At 41.9% G+C, this 14,233-nt stretch overlaps 1 long non-coding RNA gene across 2 annotated transcripts in view; it reads left to right on the top strand.

Annotated features, from left to right (window-relative positions):
* Positions 1-14,233, top strand: part of LOC139795527 (uncharacterized) — a 92,115-nt gene that overhangs the window by 16,150 nt on the left and 61,732 nt on the right. The window contains exons 2-3 of one of the 2 annotated variants that reach the window (XR_011725550.1): positions 5,989-6,201; positions 10,101-10,146. This is a non-coding gene — a long non-coding RNA (uncharacterized lncRNA). Of the gene's footprint in view, positions 1-5,988; positions 6,202-10,100; positions 10,165-14,233 lie in introns of both variants that reach the window. The other variant, XR_011725549.1, reaches the window with a different exon arrangement.

Raw genomic sequence — 14,233 nt, 5'->3', positions numbered from 1 at the left:
AAGTTGTCCTGGGGTGTGAAGTAGGGAAAGAGAGATATGGGACTAATCATTCCTTGTTATAAGACTGAAGCATCTGTGGGAAAATCCAGTTCCTCTGATTCACTTTCATCTGGCAAAATCATTGCATGGAAAAAGAGGTTGAGATAATTACATAGTGGAGGTCAGCTTATTATTTGCATTGGTTTATTCATGAAGCACAAGTATGTACCTTGCTCATCTTGTTGTCCACACACGTAAGACTTTATCTTTTATTCATTTATAGTATTCCTCTGGTTGCTTTGGGTAGAAAGAACTCTGAAACCACCCTGAGCATGGTCTTCAACAATGCAAATATACAGATAAGGGCCTTGATGGGCTTGCATAACCCTCTTGCGCTGTTGGAATGTCACTTCTCTTAGTACTTAGACTAATTACTTCTTCCTTTGCTATGATCCTACCTCCATTTATCATGCAATTTAGCCTATTAAATTATTGTATAAAATCAGTATTTTCTTTACCTTTTGTATTGAAGCATTTCTCTCTCTATGTGTGTGTGTGTGTGTGTTTGCATTAGAAGGTTGTGCTGCCTTGCCTATGTTCAGCATATGTCTGCTTGGTGAATAGATCTCAGTGGAAATGCTTGTGTGCTTGAAAAGGAGAGTTCCTTGATACTGATGCTACAGAAAACTACAATGATTGCTCCAAAAAAAGAATGTCATGAATGACAAGAAAAACCGATCTGATGTTGAAAAAATACAAGACCATGAGTTTTCTCCCAAGGAAGAAAACTGCTTACCGCTCTAGAAATCTGCTCTTCCCATCTTTTAACTACATCATTAATTGGAATCATTCCATATTTACATCTTAATCAGTTATTTCCTTCTCCTCAGAGGAGTGAGAAGTTTTCCAAATTCGCTCCTGAACTTTTTAAAGCCTTCATATGCATTATAGAAATGGCTAATCCAGGGAAAATTGTTGCCTGCCTGTCTGCCTCTATGCGTTCAATTTCAACATTGGAGGAAATGCACCTAGCACTAGTGAAACATCAACACTGAAAGTTTTGCACTGTGAATCGTTGACTTCAAATAATTTTAAGCTATGGCATGAATAAAAAGTGGCTTTCAAGGATAAATACTTGGGGCTTCATATTGTAAGTTTACCTTCTTGTTAAATAGGATAACATAGACAAATATTCCTTGCAATCCTGAAAAAAATAGGAGACACTATATTCCCTTTACATTTTTGGAGAAACAGAAAGTTTGAATGTGCTGTGTCATTGGACAGGTGCTGACCAATGACCCGTAAGTCAAGAGTTGTCACAGCTGAAACATTTTAATGCTGAAATAACAAAAATTGGCTTTTCATCCCCATTCTTCATAGGCTGTATATGAATTGGTCTTGTCTGCAAATCTCTGTACTTTATGAATGTTCTTTTGCTACAGAAAAGAAATAAATTTATGTTGTGTTCAAGGAGCATGCTAGCTACTTTATGATATTCTAGACCTTATACAAACTGGGGAAAAAAATCAGTATTTTACATTTGTAAAGCACCTTCTATTTGTATAAGCTCACTGTGAAAAATGAACTCTGCATTAAGAAGCAGACCTATTATTGTACCCAGTCTACTGATGGGTAAACTAAGTCAGTAAATGCTGTGAAATAATGAACCAGCGAGGGACAAAATCCAGGAACAAGAAAAAATAATATTACACATGTAAGAACAGAAATATTTCCCATTGACCATTTCACTGTAGCATTTTAATATGTAAGAATGCAGCATCTTCCTTCCCTTTACAAATTCTGATGTGGTAATGTGTGATGTGTGTCAAAACAAGTTTAGACTTTCTTTTTTTCTTTAAAAAAAAAATTGAATAGTAACTCTTCATGTTAGAATTTGGGGACATGACTGAGTCTGAGCATCTATTTTCTTGTACACAAGTGTGCACAAAACCTTCCCCAAGTGTGCAGAAAAACCAGGGGGTTTCTCCTTTTCATCAGTTTCTTGCAGATGTTCCATCAAGCTCCCACTTGATGGCTATGATTGGTGTGACAAAGAGTTAAATAATTCTACATTATGTGCTACTGTTTACAAGTGGCTTGGGATATTACTTTGCACTTAAATGTTGTGTGTCTGCCTTCAGCTCAATGTTTGGCTCTGATATGTCTTAACTCTTTTCACAATCAGTGACCACAAATAATGGTCATTGATGCACAGAGTCCAACTGCTTGCTCGACTGTTTCCTTTTATTATGAAGGCTGTATTTTCTATTCTGACTACTCAGAACATCTTTACAATTTCCAGCACACCTTGTTAATCTGGGAGAAGGAACACACGTGAATTTTGGAGAAGCCAGGTCAGAGATATCCCCATACCCACAGCTCACCTCTTGAAACATGGAGTATAAATCCAGTAATGTTGTAGTTACAAGTTGCTTGGAATTGAGGTGACCTGCTGTTCTATTTCTGAACTTTTTCTCCTCAAGTATTGTACTAGATCAAGAGCAAGGTGTAGTATCTTATAGAAAAAGGCTGTGGCTATCTTGAAAATAATATGGGAAGCTGAAATGTTGCTCTGTATCTTTCAGTGATAGAACTGTGCTGTTTATTGACTTTAGCCATATGGCATCCTGAAGCCTCATTCTTAAAACAGCAATACTCTTCCTTATTTCTTAACACTGCAGCATTATTCTAGGTTTTATAATATCTCCCATCATTGCAGTCACACAGAATTAATGTGCTTTTTCCCCACAATTCACAGAATTGTGGAGAATGGGAGACCTAAAGTGAAAATGTAATTAAATCGTATGCAAATAAAAGATGCTGCAGCTGACTTCATAAGAAGGAGACTGTCATATCAAATACCATATTGTATTTGATTTCAATATTAACTGATAAGATTAGCAGAGATGAAATTTACCTTAGAAAGGTGAGTCTGCCTAGAGTCACTGGTGAAAGGATTTCAGTGCTTTTGCCGTTTTTTGCTCCCAAGAGCTTTTTTGTTCCTTATTTATCTTGGTGCAAAGAGACCATTTCCTAGCAGCAGAAGGTTTCACTGGCCTGGTGATGCTGTACCTGTGTTTCCATCCAGCCTGGTCCTGATTGAATCAAATGTTGCTGAGGGGGCACGCCAGCCTTCTGCCTTTCTGTGGCCATGCCAGGGAAGGTCTGGGGAGTTTGCTGCTTCTACTAAGTGGGCTGTGTGGGTGGGTAGCCTGTGGAGAGCATGTGCCCCAAAACCTGGCTGCTGCCCAGGAGCTGCTGGCTGCAGTCACCAGGCTGCTTACACTGGTGCAACTTCAGAGCATTCTTTTTTTTCACCAGTGCTGTACCCCATGGTATTTCCTGGTGCTGCCTTGCTGCCAGCCTGAACACCTTGGCTCATGTGCTTCTGACCGGCTGTGTCCATAAACACTTGAGTGGCTTTGCCTTCTGCATGAAATATCTTGGGAACCTGGTATGAAAGGTGCTATAGAAATGTAGGTTTGATTTAATTTGGTGTGGCTTACAGTTTGAAAAATGAAAATCTTTCTGCAAAGCTAAGGCCCTTGTACAATTATTCCAGCTTTCTTCTGCTGCCTGCAAAGCTACTTGCATTCCCTTTTGGGTCACTGGGGAGTTCCTTGACACATTTACACTCCTGTTCTCAATAACTCCATACCCAGCCTCATGCTGACACTCTCTCTGTTTCTCTCCTTTGTATTTGTTAAAATTATCTTCTCCACAGGTATTAAACATAACTGAGACAAGCAGAATAGAGGCCAGTCATAAAAACATAGATGGCTACATTTCCCCCCGTTATGGTCTACAACAGGCACTTACTCCATTAAAAATCTGCAACACCTTAAGAGCCTGGAGATCTGAAGACCCCAGTAGCATCAAGGGTATAAAAAATACTGCAGAAACTCCGTTTTCATATCCCTGTACTTCCCAAATTTTTTGTCATTTTTCCACAATGGTGTCACTCTGCTTGATGCTGGGATGATATACGGGCAGGCACTCTACAAGCCCACAGGGGCTGGAGGCTCTGCACTTCCCAGTGCTGTAAACTAACCCATTCTTTGCCAGCTGAGAGAAACTAATGAGGCAGAAAGATACAGCACATGGTGGAACAGAGGACTAAGCTGGGTCATCCTCAGATGTTGCTGAGACTGACACTGCTTTTGAAAGGGTCTTTTTTGGAAGGGATTTTTGGAAGCCATTTCATCTGGCTTACCACAGGCTTCAAATCCAGGCTTGTGGTCTGAGGCCCCTCTACAGTGTCAGAGAGACTCTGGAGAGAGAAGGCTCCCTCAGAGGGAGATTCAGCCCATATGCCTCAGGTATCAGTCTCAGGAAGGGATGAATCCCTCTCTGGAGGGATTGCTTGATCTCCACTGAGTACAAAGGAAGCCTGGATGACTAGTGTTCTTTTCTACCTGCCTGGGCTTCCAGGGAGTTACAGCTATGGGAGATGAGTTCCACATCTTCATGTCTTCCTTCATGTTGCCATCAGAAATGATAAAACCTGCCAGGGGCAGGATGACAGTCTGCACTTGTGAGTGTTACACACCCCCCGTTTTAGGAGTACATTGTACATCCCTCTCCTCAGTGTCTCTGGAATGTCCCTTGCTTCATTCCTGTTGCATCTGTAAGTTTCTTTACAACCTTAAGGCAGGCTGCTAGATGGAAGAATGTTTTGGGGCTTTTTTTGTGAAAACATGATTTCTTGGGAAAACATAAAGACTACACAGCTGCAACAAAACAAAAAGACAAGTGGGTGTGTCTATTTATATTTTTGAAAACTGCAGATGTGCACATGAGTGTACACAGAATTGCTCTGGTGAGCCAGGATACACGAGCTAATCAAAACCTACACTTTTCAGAACACAAGTTGAGATGTACTTGGTTTGATATTATATTTGCAATAAACACTGTAGTTTTGTGCTTTTTTTCTGCTTGGGAAATTTCAAATGTGGTATTTGGCTTTCTTTGGAATGAAGGCAGGTTTCTTTGGAATGGAACCAAAAAAGAAATTTTGAACTCTCAAAGGCTCCAAAACTCATGTAGATGGTTTTATCCTGCTGCTCTGTTCTTGACATGCTATTTACCTCCCTTCTCTGTACGCTGTACTTGGCAGGGCCCTATCCTCTTGTCATGCATGTGTCAGGGAAGCCTTGGTCCTGACTGGGAGCTGCAGATACCATTCTGTTAATATTAATAAACAGGAGCAGTGGAGGTTCCTGAAGAGTCTGTGCTAAAGATTTGATCAAACTTACTCTGTTCTTAATTGTGCCAGCCTTCAAAAAACACTGTCTTCCCTATCTCATCCCTCATGCGTTTTTATTATGTCTCTGTCATGTGCTGAAGTTACTTCTTCTCTCAGTCCACTTTCCTCCCCTTGTCACAAGGTGGCTGACACCTTTTCCTTGTCCTTCACCGACTGACAGCTCCTAAAATCAGGCCTGGCTTTCTGCACCTCTTCCTGAGGGGAACTGCTGCGTATTCTCAGAGTGTATGTCGGGGTACAGGCATCCTCTGCTCTGTAAGTGTCGAGTGGTGTCAGGTGGGTGTAGCAACTCAGAAATAGCTTATTCGAAAGAAAATATGTATGCACTATTCTTATTTTATTAAAAAATGAAAATATACATGTTTTACAAAGCTTATAAAAGCATGTTTTTTGTAATAACAATTTAATAATAATTAATTAAATAATAAGCAGTAGAGGTCTGTGTGTATAGTTCTGCTTCTTAACCTTTAACCTTCCCTTGCAGATTTTTGGAATTTCTCTTCCACCCCCCCCTTGGGATAGTATTCTCTCCCTGCTTCCACATATTCCCTCACCTGCTCAGGAGCTGCAGTATGTGAGCAACCCTTCTGATGGCATCCAGTCTCCCTTGCTGTACTCCAGACTCAGGATCCTGCTGGGATTTAGCATCTTTGTTTCTAAGCCTAGCTTAGGAAAGATTAAACTGTTCTTAGCATTAAAATAGCCAGTCTCCAGCAAAGACTTTTTTTGTCTTTTTTCCTTAGGGACTGTCATGTTTGTTAGTGTTCAGCCCTTCCTGGTTTCTTCTTTTAACAAGCTGTTTGACTTTGCTGGATGAATTGAGACAGGAGAATATGTGCATAGTAGATACATAATACTCATTAAAAACATGGGTGGAAAGTCCCTACCTCCCACCTCCTCTTCTCGGACTACTGACTGGTAAACCTAGAGACACCTCCATGACAAAATGAGTTGTGGTAAGTTTGTAATTTCAGCTGTTCTCCTGGAACAAACCCTAGTCCCCTCTTCCTGCCATCTTTCCTTCAAGTTTTCACTTTTCAGGTGAGTCCCCTATTTTTGTAGGTAGTAGCCATACTGACTCCACTTATTGGAAATCTCATAGATAGAGAATGGAGTCTCCTTGTGCTGTAGCCATTTTCCTATTCATTCCTATCCCCTCCTGTCTCCTCTTCCACACCAACAGTCTCTGCCTCTAAACCCTTCTGACCTGAGAGAAACCCGGTGGAGCAGAGTTATGACAGGATAATCCATATTGGGAAAGTAATAAGTTTTATCTGCAGTGGTTTTGAAGTCAAGACAGCAGTGCCTTTGCTGTGGTGGGAGAAGTTTGTGAAAACTAACATTAGTCACATTTATGGAAGTCCTCTTCTCCTAGGAAGACCTTGGACCCAAGCTGCCTTGGTTTTTCAATCTGCTTGAAGCAAGTCTCTGGAGAACCCAGTGGTGGGTGAGAGGGATGTGAGGCAGAAAGAGGAGGTGGTCTAATTCACCAACGAGGTACCAAAAAACCTGAAGCAGAGTCTGAGACTTGGGAGAAACCCATTAAACGTATTGCTCCTTCTCCTGAGGAAAAAAATAAAAAAGGTGAAGAAAATCAAGGGGAGCAAAACATTTCCTTTGCTTTGCATATTATAAAAGGCACCAAATGTAGAAAAGAAGAGGAGCAAGTAGGCTGATTTAATTTCATCCCCCTCAGGGTGCCAACTTTCCAGAGGTAACCTCGTGGTCTGCTGATGTCATTCACACAAAGCAGTTACTTCTGAAGAGACAGGTTTCCTCAGATTTTACCATCTGAGGAAAAAATAGAGGAAAAAAACTGTTTGAAAGGGAAAAAAATGTTAAGGTGTCTGTGTTTTACCAAAAGGCTTTGTAGGAGGTTATTAACTTCAAAAGGGAACTAAATTTATCATAACTTCTCTCTCCCCTCCCTGTGTTTCTGAAAAGAGCACTTTCTGTGATTGTCTGAGCCATTAAGTGCTCCTGGAAGGGTGACCAAATCCTGCGCTCCCATGTCTGTGTACTTACTGATTTATAAACCTCTCTGTAGGTAAAAAGAAGAAGGTGAAATTTCCCCTTTGTTGGCAGATGGGCTCCAAAGGCTAAAATACAATTATTATGCAGACTCTCAACATGCAGAAAATCTGCCTCTAAGATCCATATGAAGGAAACTTTCTTCTCAAGCTCTCAAGAGATCAGGGACATCACCCCAAACTTCTCTTTGAACAATGGTTCTTGGAAAGAAAGACAAGCTTTAAAAGTAGTTTCCAGAGGTGAGCCACTGATGCCACCTGTTCATTTTGAATGTGAGGCTGGATCCACACAAACCTGCTGCACTACCCATGTGCCTGTGTGACATTTAGAAGAAAAACTTTAAAGTGTCTGTGCTGTGGGACTGGCAGAGGGGAGATTTGTGTTTTCTCTTGCATTGTACTAAAACCTGTAATCTGCAGGGGACAGGAAGGTAGCTGAACTGTTCACACCATTGCTGGTGCAATACAGTTAATCTGGCATGAAGCAGAAGGTGAAAGATTTTATAAAAAGCTCCTGCCATGTGGTAGTTGTTTCTGGTGCCCAAATATGCATTTTGTATGAGTATGACATGGACTGACTTTATCTTCAAGGAAACCATCTCCTCCTGATGTCCTGATCAGGTCCCCTTGCTGCTCTGATCTGTATGAACCTAATCCTTACATTCCTTGGCAAAGCCACAGTTTGGCAAAGCTCACCTGTTCACTGACCCAGCCCTTCTCTCCTTGCAGCAGGTAGGCTTGTATTGGGCATCTTGGTGACCTTTTTGAGATGTACAGGTTGAAGATTACTCAGTCAATGCTGACCAGCTCTGATAGAAACAGCACTGGGTTTGGAGCTGGCAGGGAGATAGGTCGTTTGTTAAACAGACTCATGTGGGTGCTGTCAGCAAGTTTGGGCTTGGTGCTGCAGAGTCCCATGATACGAGGTGAAACTTCAGGCATTTTCAGGGAAAACGAACACTCAGCTGTGCCCGGCATGGTGAACATAGGATGAGAAGTGTTTGGGACACCTTTCCCGGACACATGGGCACTTCAGCTTGGAGATGTGGCAGCCAGCCAGCACCGTGAGCACTGCCAGCCTCTTGGGAGAGGATGTGCAAATGCATTAGACCAAACTGGCAGGGGCTGTGATGCAGAAGGTACCGTGGTGGTGATGGAATGGCAGGGTAGCTGCTGAGGTACTCAGCACCCGTGGGCACCTGGTATTAGAGGGAGTATAGAAAACAAAATAAACTCTGTGCACTGGTTTGTGCTCTCCCCCACTCCAGCTTGTGCCCCAAGCAAGTCCAGTGGTGTTACTGGATGAGTACTGGCGCAAGTGACAAGCCAGCTTAACTCCGTGTTTTCTGTGCCTCTGAAATAATAGTGGTGCTTAGGAAATGGGTAGTTAAAAAGCCCACATGTCCCTGAAGTAACTTTAAGTGCAAAATAAGTCACTTAATTAGCATACAGTAGATACTTATTGTTAAGTAAGAATGCCATCCCCTCCTGCAGGGATTTGAGTTAAACATGGTGATTGATAAATTGTTACATTCACACAGTGTCACTCAGTGATATAATCATGGCTTTTGTAAATATTTAGTCAAGAGAGCAATCCAGCTGTTCCCAGCCAGGTTTCCTCCAGTGTCAGCCAATGTTCAGTGCTTCTGATTTATTTCATGTGTTGTTTAAGCCTTGAGTAAGATCACGTTTTTATGAGTCTCGAAATACCTATGGTAATAAATAGTGAGAGTGCCGGAGCTAATGACAACAGCAGAAATAATTATATGGAAAGATATTGCCCAGGGTCCAGAACAGGGACAAGTGCTTAACTATTTGTAGCTTTTTCAGGAAAAATGCTTAGCTGCTTTTGTCTAGATCTCCAGCAAGGCAACCCTCACCAGATGCCAATGAAAAGGAAAGCTGAGCAGGAACCATGTTCTCAAAAGGATTCTATAATCTCAAAAGGATCTATCATGATGTAGCTGTTGACAGAGGGCTGAGGTTTAAAGCAGTGTTGGAAAAGGAATGAAAATTCTGTTCTTCAAAGGATTTCAAGATTTTGAAATTAACCTTGGGTTCAAGTTAGAATGGAAATTCCAAGTTCTGAAATTTTTTCTTACAGAGGAAATTTCTAGGTAGGATTCACTCTGACTCAACTGTACTGGTTATGCTATCAAATGCAGTACTAGAATGTAAAATATACAAGTATATTTAAAATGAGAAGTCATTTTAAGATGAAACACTGACACTGTTAGCTCTGAAGATGTCCAAATCTGACATATTCACAGTGTTGGAGCCAGGGTTGTGTTTCTTCCCTGAAACACATTTCTGCAAAACTGACAATTTTTGCGAGGCATTTTTGTTTTAATGAATCTACATTTTTTGATATAATTTTTTCTGACCATGTTCTTCTTTGAAGAAACACCCATGCAACTTTTCCTTCACTCATCTGTCTCACTTTTATTTTGGGAAATCTTCAGGAATAGCTTTTGTTCTCATGTCAGTTCTTTGTTGAGGAAATGCCTGTCGTGATGTCCTACTCCCAAGAGTTGGAAGTGATTCACAGAAAAAGAAAGTTTAAAAAAGATGACACCCAGTTTGGGTTGTATTGCGTATTTGAGATAGCATGCTTCACCCACAGGACAAGATGGTAGATGCTGAATTTAACTTATTCCCAGTGAAGAACCTCTTCAGTGACCCACATAGACACCTCTTACTGACAGCAGAGTAACAAATTATCATTACTGCCCAAGTTTCATTTGCAGAAAATTCAACTTTTTGCAATTTATATTCCTTCTTGTTCAGAAGCAGATCATAATTAAAAGGTGCTTCTAATTTTTCAGGGACCATGGACATTTTGAAAAGAAATACCATATGAGCAGCACCAGGGTGAATATCTACAAGAAGGTAAGCTTAGATCAATACAGACACAGCCTTTTGTTAACTTGGATCTTAAAGTAGGGAGGGGGGGAATGACACACTCCAGGAAGGAAAGCTAAGTCTAGGAGGTGCCTGAAAGCAACCGTAGCTCACTGACAGAATGAGGTGAGGTCGTCCTACAGCACTGCAGACAGAGTGAAGCAGAGACTTTTTATTTGTTGAGTGCATGGAAACATCTGAGGCAAAGGAAGAGCTATTTCAAATGGGTATTAGCATGCCTGTTGGTGCTCTCAGGCTGATATCAAGGGCGCCCTTGAGCTCAGAGCCAAGTGGAGGTACACCCCCTGAGAACCTGAGGTGACAAAGTGCAGGTGAAAATGCTGTTCAAATGTATATTTAATGGACATGGGGATGAGCAGTGTTCCAGACAGTGAAGGTAAAAAAAAAAAGCACACAAAACCCCTCTAACAATATCTCCTGGTCGATAGCACTAATGGGAAGTAGAATTTTGAAGCCAATAGAATTGCTCTAAAGCCAACAAATTGAAGTGCAGAAATGGGTGGACAGCTAGGAATGCTTGAACCCACTGCCCAGTGGGTCGAGTCTGTTACCCTTTGTGCCTGAAATCTGGGGGAAGTAGAGCAATTAGAGGCTGCTGCTGCAGAATCCAGCTCAGGTTGTGTGGGTTATCCTGCTGGGACTTTTCTTTTGATTTTTGTGGTGGCTAAATGGGAGTTGCCCAATCAGTACCAGAGCAGAATTGCTCTTCTGCCATTTTCTTGCAGTAATCACAATTTTCCAGTAACTGGAAGCTATAGGGATAATACTTCTAACTTTCATTGTCAGCAAATATAATTAAAAGGCCAATATTAGCCGCCTTAGCAGCTAACAAACCAACCTTTGTTTGGTTTTATGAAGACCCCTCAATGCAGTTGCAGAAGTTTCTGGGCATTACAAACCGGTTCTTGTTTCTGCATGGAAGCTGAGAATTTGGGGGTTGTGGTTTGCTCTTTCTTATTCCCATCCAGCCGTGATGTGAAGTCTTCCCACTCACTTGTTTTTTGCGGGCGAATATTCACCAAGGTTGGCATTCAGCTCACTTAACTGTAGTTATTCCAAAATCACAGAGTTATCTAAGCAAGTAGTCTGGGCTGCCTCTGTAGTCAGTGGTGAGACTTGAGCAGGGTGATTCATTCCATCCTCCCAGGTATCACCCTCTGGAGGTGCCCGAGTCTCCACAGGGAGACAGATGGCTAAGGTTAGGTGAGGTGAACCTGAGCCCCAGTGCTCAGCAATAAGTGCTTGGCGTGTGCCCAGGACACCTGGGGTTCCCTGGGGAAATCACCCATCCAAACGCCAGTTAGAACTTGCACGTTTTAGCATCCAGAATTAAAGGAGCTGATGTTCTGATGTTCTTTCTTTCTGTCCAGTGTACTTGTTGGTTTTGTGCATAGTGGAAAGACTTTGCCCTATGTTTGACCTACATGCTAACACACAAATACAGCCTTAGATTACATATTCAATATTTTTATACATCTGCTGTCTGTGTGAACATGCACATATTTTCTGCATAATAATATTCAGATATATGGTTCTCTCTGATATTTTATTATTAAAGTGCTGGCAATATGCTCAAAGCTTTACAAAATACAGATAAAGGCAATTCCTGTCAGAAGGCAGTTGTAACAAAGATGAACGTTAGATTCACAGGGAGTGAGAGACCAGAAAATTCTGGCTTCACTTTTTGTTTTCTAGCCTTAGTTCCTCAGAAAATGAGGCTTCTGTGTTGCATTGTGAGTGAGGTGAGGTGAGCAGTTGTCTTCTCAGTGACTTTTGGACAGCTGGTTGGCCAGCTTCAGCCAAATATAAGCAAAGAGCAAGTTGTATCCAGGATAAAAGCTCTCTGAAAAAAGACTGGTATTTAGAGGAGAGCATGCCCTCCATGAGGAACAGGTACAGTGTGAGGTAGGATTAGGTGCTACAGGATCTACACAGGGATCCTATGTAAAAATCCAAACTTGGGAAGAGCATCAGCTGTGACTGGTGGTGTGCTCATCTCTAGGGAACTGGGCAAGGGGAGCTGTATAAGCGATGTATTGCCAATTTTGTTGAGCAAGAAACATATGTTTTTCTACTAGTGTCCTTTATCTTTTAGTCTTCCTTAAGAAGGGAAGATTTAAAAAATTCTCACAGCCATGGGGGCAAAGCTCACTAACTGGGGGAAGGAGCAGTGAAAAACAGAAGCAAGAGACAAAACAGAGGGTTTGGGAATGAAAGTGTGAAAATGAAGAGGAATTCCTGCAGGTCTCTTATTTTCCATGCGCAGAAATATTTCGGTTCTCTTCAATATTACATTAAAATTAGGAATATATATATTTTTAGGTATTTTGCTCCTGGCTAGTCTTAGCTGGTGAAGGCATCTCAGATTAGCTGTGTGTGGATTTCTACCCTGTGCTCTGTGGTAGCTCCCCATGGCTTTGTAGGAAGGAGTAAACCTCTCTCATCTGCTCTGACATTATTTTCAAGGTACAGCTTTATCAACTCATGAGAGGTGCTGCTAGATATGACTGTCAGGAAAAGCAGAGGAAAGAATTTGTTGGCCAAATAGGTCCGTTCCTGGCCTGGGTGTTCCTACGAATACAGCTTTATCAACATGCTTTATCAAAAACAGGCAGACTCAGGGTGAAAATAGTTTCCATCCCTGTCTGCCAATGGTAAGAATTAGGAGTATCTTGATCAGATATGGAGCATGCCTCTGATGCACATGATGTGTGTTTTGATTTTAACGATGTTGCAGACTTCTGTACTAGCTCTTGGCTGTTCTGAAGATGAGAAGAGGGGGACCAGGTTTCTAATTTGAGTTTGTCTTATTACATTTCCTTGTTTTTTCTCAGCATAGGGACAGGTAGACTTGGGTTGTGGAAGTGAGATGAAGCAGGTGCTGTACTTCTACTCTACATATAGCCTTGGCTTTCCCCCAGGGCTCTAGGTCATCCCCTGCAATGCAGGTTGTTTAGAACTACATGTGTAAGATGCTCTGGGGATCTCTTTCCAACCCAGCTTGTGGCTTTTTAGGCAAACTCTTTACTCTGTCATTATTTGATTTGAAGGCAGGCTGAGAGACTTGGGTTTTTCAGCCTGGAGAAGAGAAGGCTCAGGGGAGACCTTATAGTGGCCTGAAGGAGCCTACGGGAAAGTGTTCAAGGCCAGGTTGGATGGGGCTTGAAGCAGCCTGGTCTAGTGGGAGGTGTTCCTGCCCATGGCAGGGGAGTTGGAACTAAGGGATCTTTAAGGTCCCTTCCATTCCCATTCTGTGATTCTATAATTCTCCGATTCTATGATTTTTTCCAAGAAGCCTTTCCAGAGAAAGCTGAGAAAGAAACTCCCTGGAGGATGGCAGTGACAGTGAGTGGTTTTGGTGTGCCAGTCCACCTGCCCTGCAGCAGCCCTTGGTGAAAGCTCCCTGATCAGTGGAAGAACTAGTTGGGTTACAGACTGCAGGGAGTAGAAATGTCTTCCACTTTCTTCTACATTTCCTCTCCCTTCCAGTAATGTCTTGGGTGATTACCCAAGATTGTATCAGCCAAGACATGCTGCACTTGCAATTGGTGAGGTGTATCAGTAGTTTTTATCTTTCTCTAAAACGTGAGGTACTGGCCACTAGATTTGATTTACAATTAAATCGCAAATCTTGCAGTATATTCCCAGGACCCCAGGAGTGATAAGTCATTTGAGTTGTATTTTTAATAGATCATTATAAATCATTTTTATATTGCTGTAATTGAATAAGGTGCTTTAGAGAAACAGGAGATTGTACATCGCCTGCCCCTAGGAGTTTGCTTGCTAAGTACATCTTGAGGTACAAAAGGTACTTTGTGTAATTTTATGCAGTGCGAGCCCTTGGTGCTAATGACAGTGCTATAAACGTGGCCCATATCCTGAAACAACTTAATGTGTGCTTAACACTGAGGATTTAGCATGCCTCCGGATGAGTACGGTGATTCATGCTGGAGAATACAAAAGGCTACCTTGTCAGTGGCACCACCTGCCCTTCTGCCAGAGGTGGCTGCCCTGCCATCGTGTCAACACATCCAAA

Source organism: Heliangelus exortis, chromosome 3 (genome assembly GCF_036169615.1).
Source record: "Heliangelus exortis chromosome 3, bHelExo1.hap1, whole genome shotgun sequence".
Classification (NCBI taxonomy): Eukaryota; Metazoa; Chordata; class Aves; order Apodiformes; family Trochilidae; genus Heliangelus; species Heliangelus exortis.
This window is presented reverse-complemented; position numbering and strand designations above follow the sequence as displayed.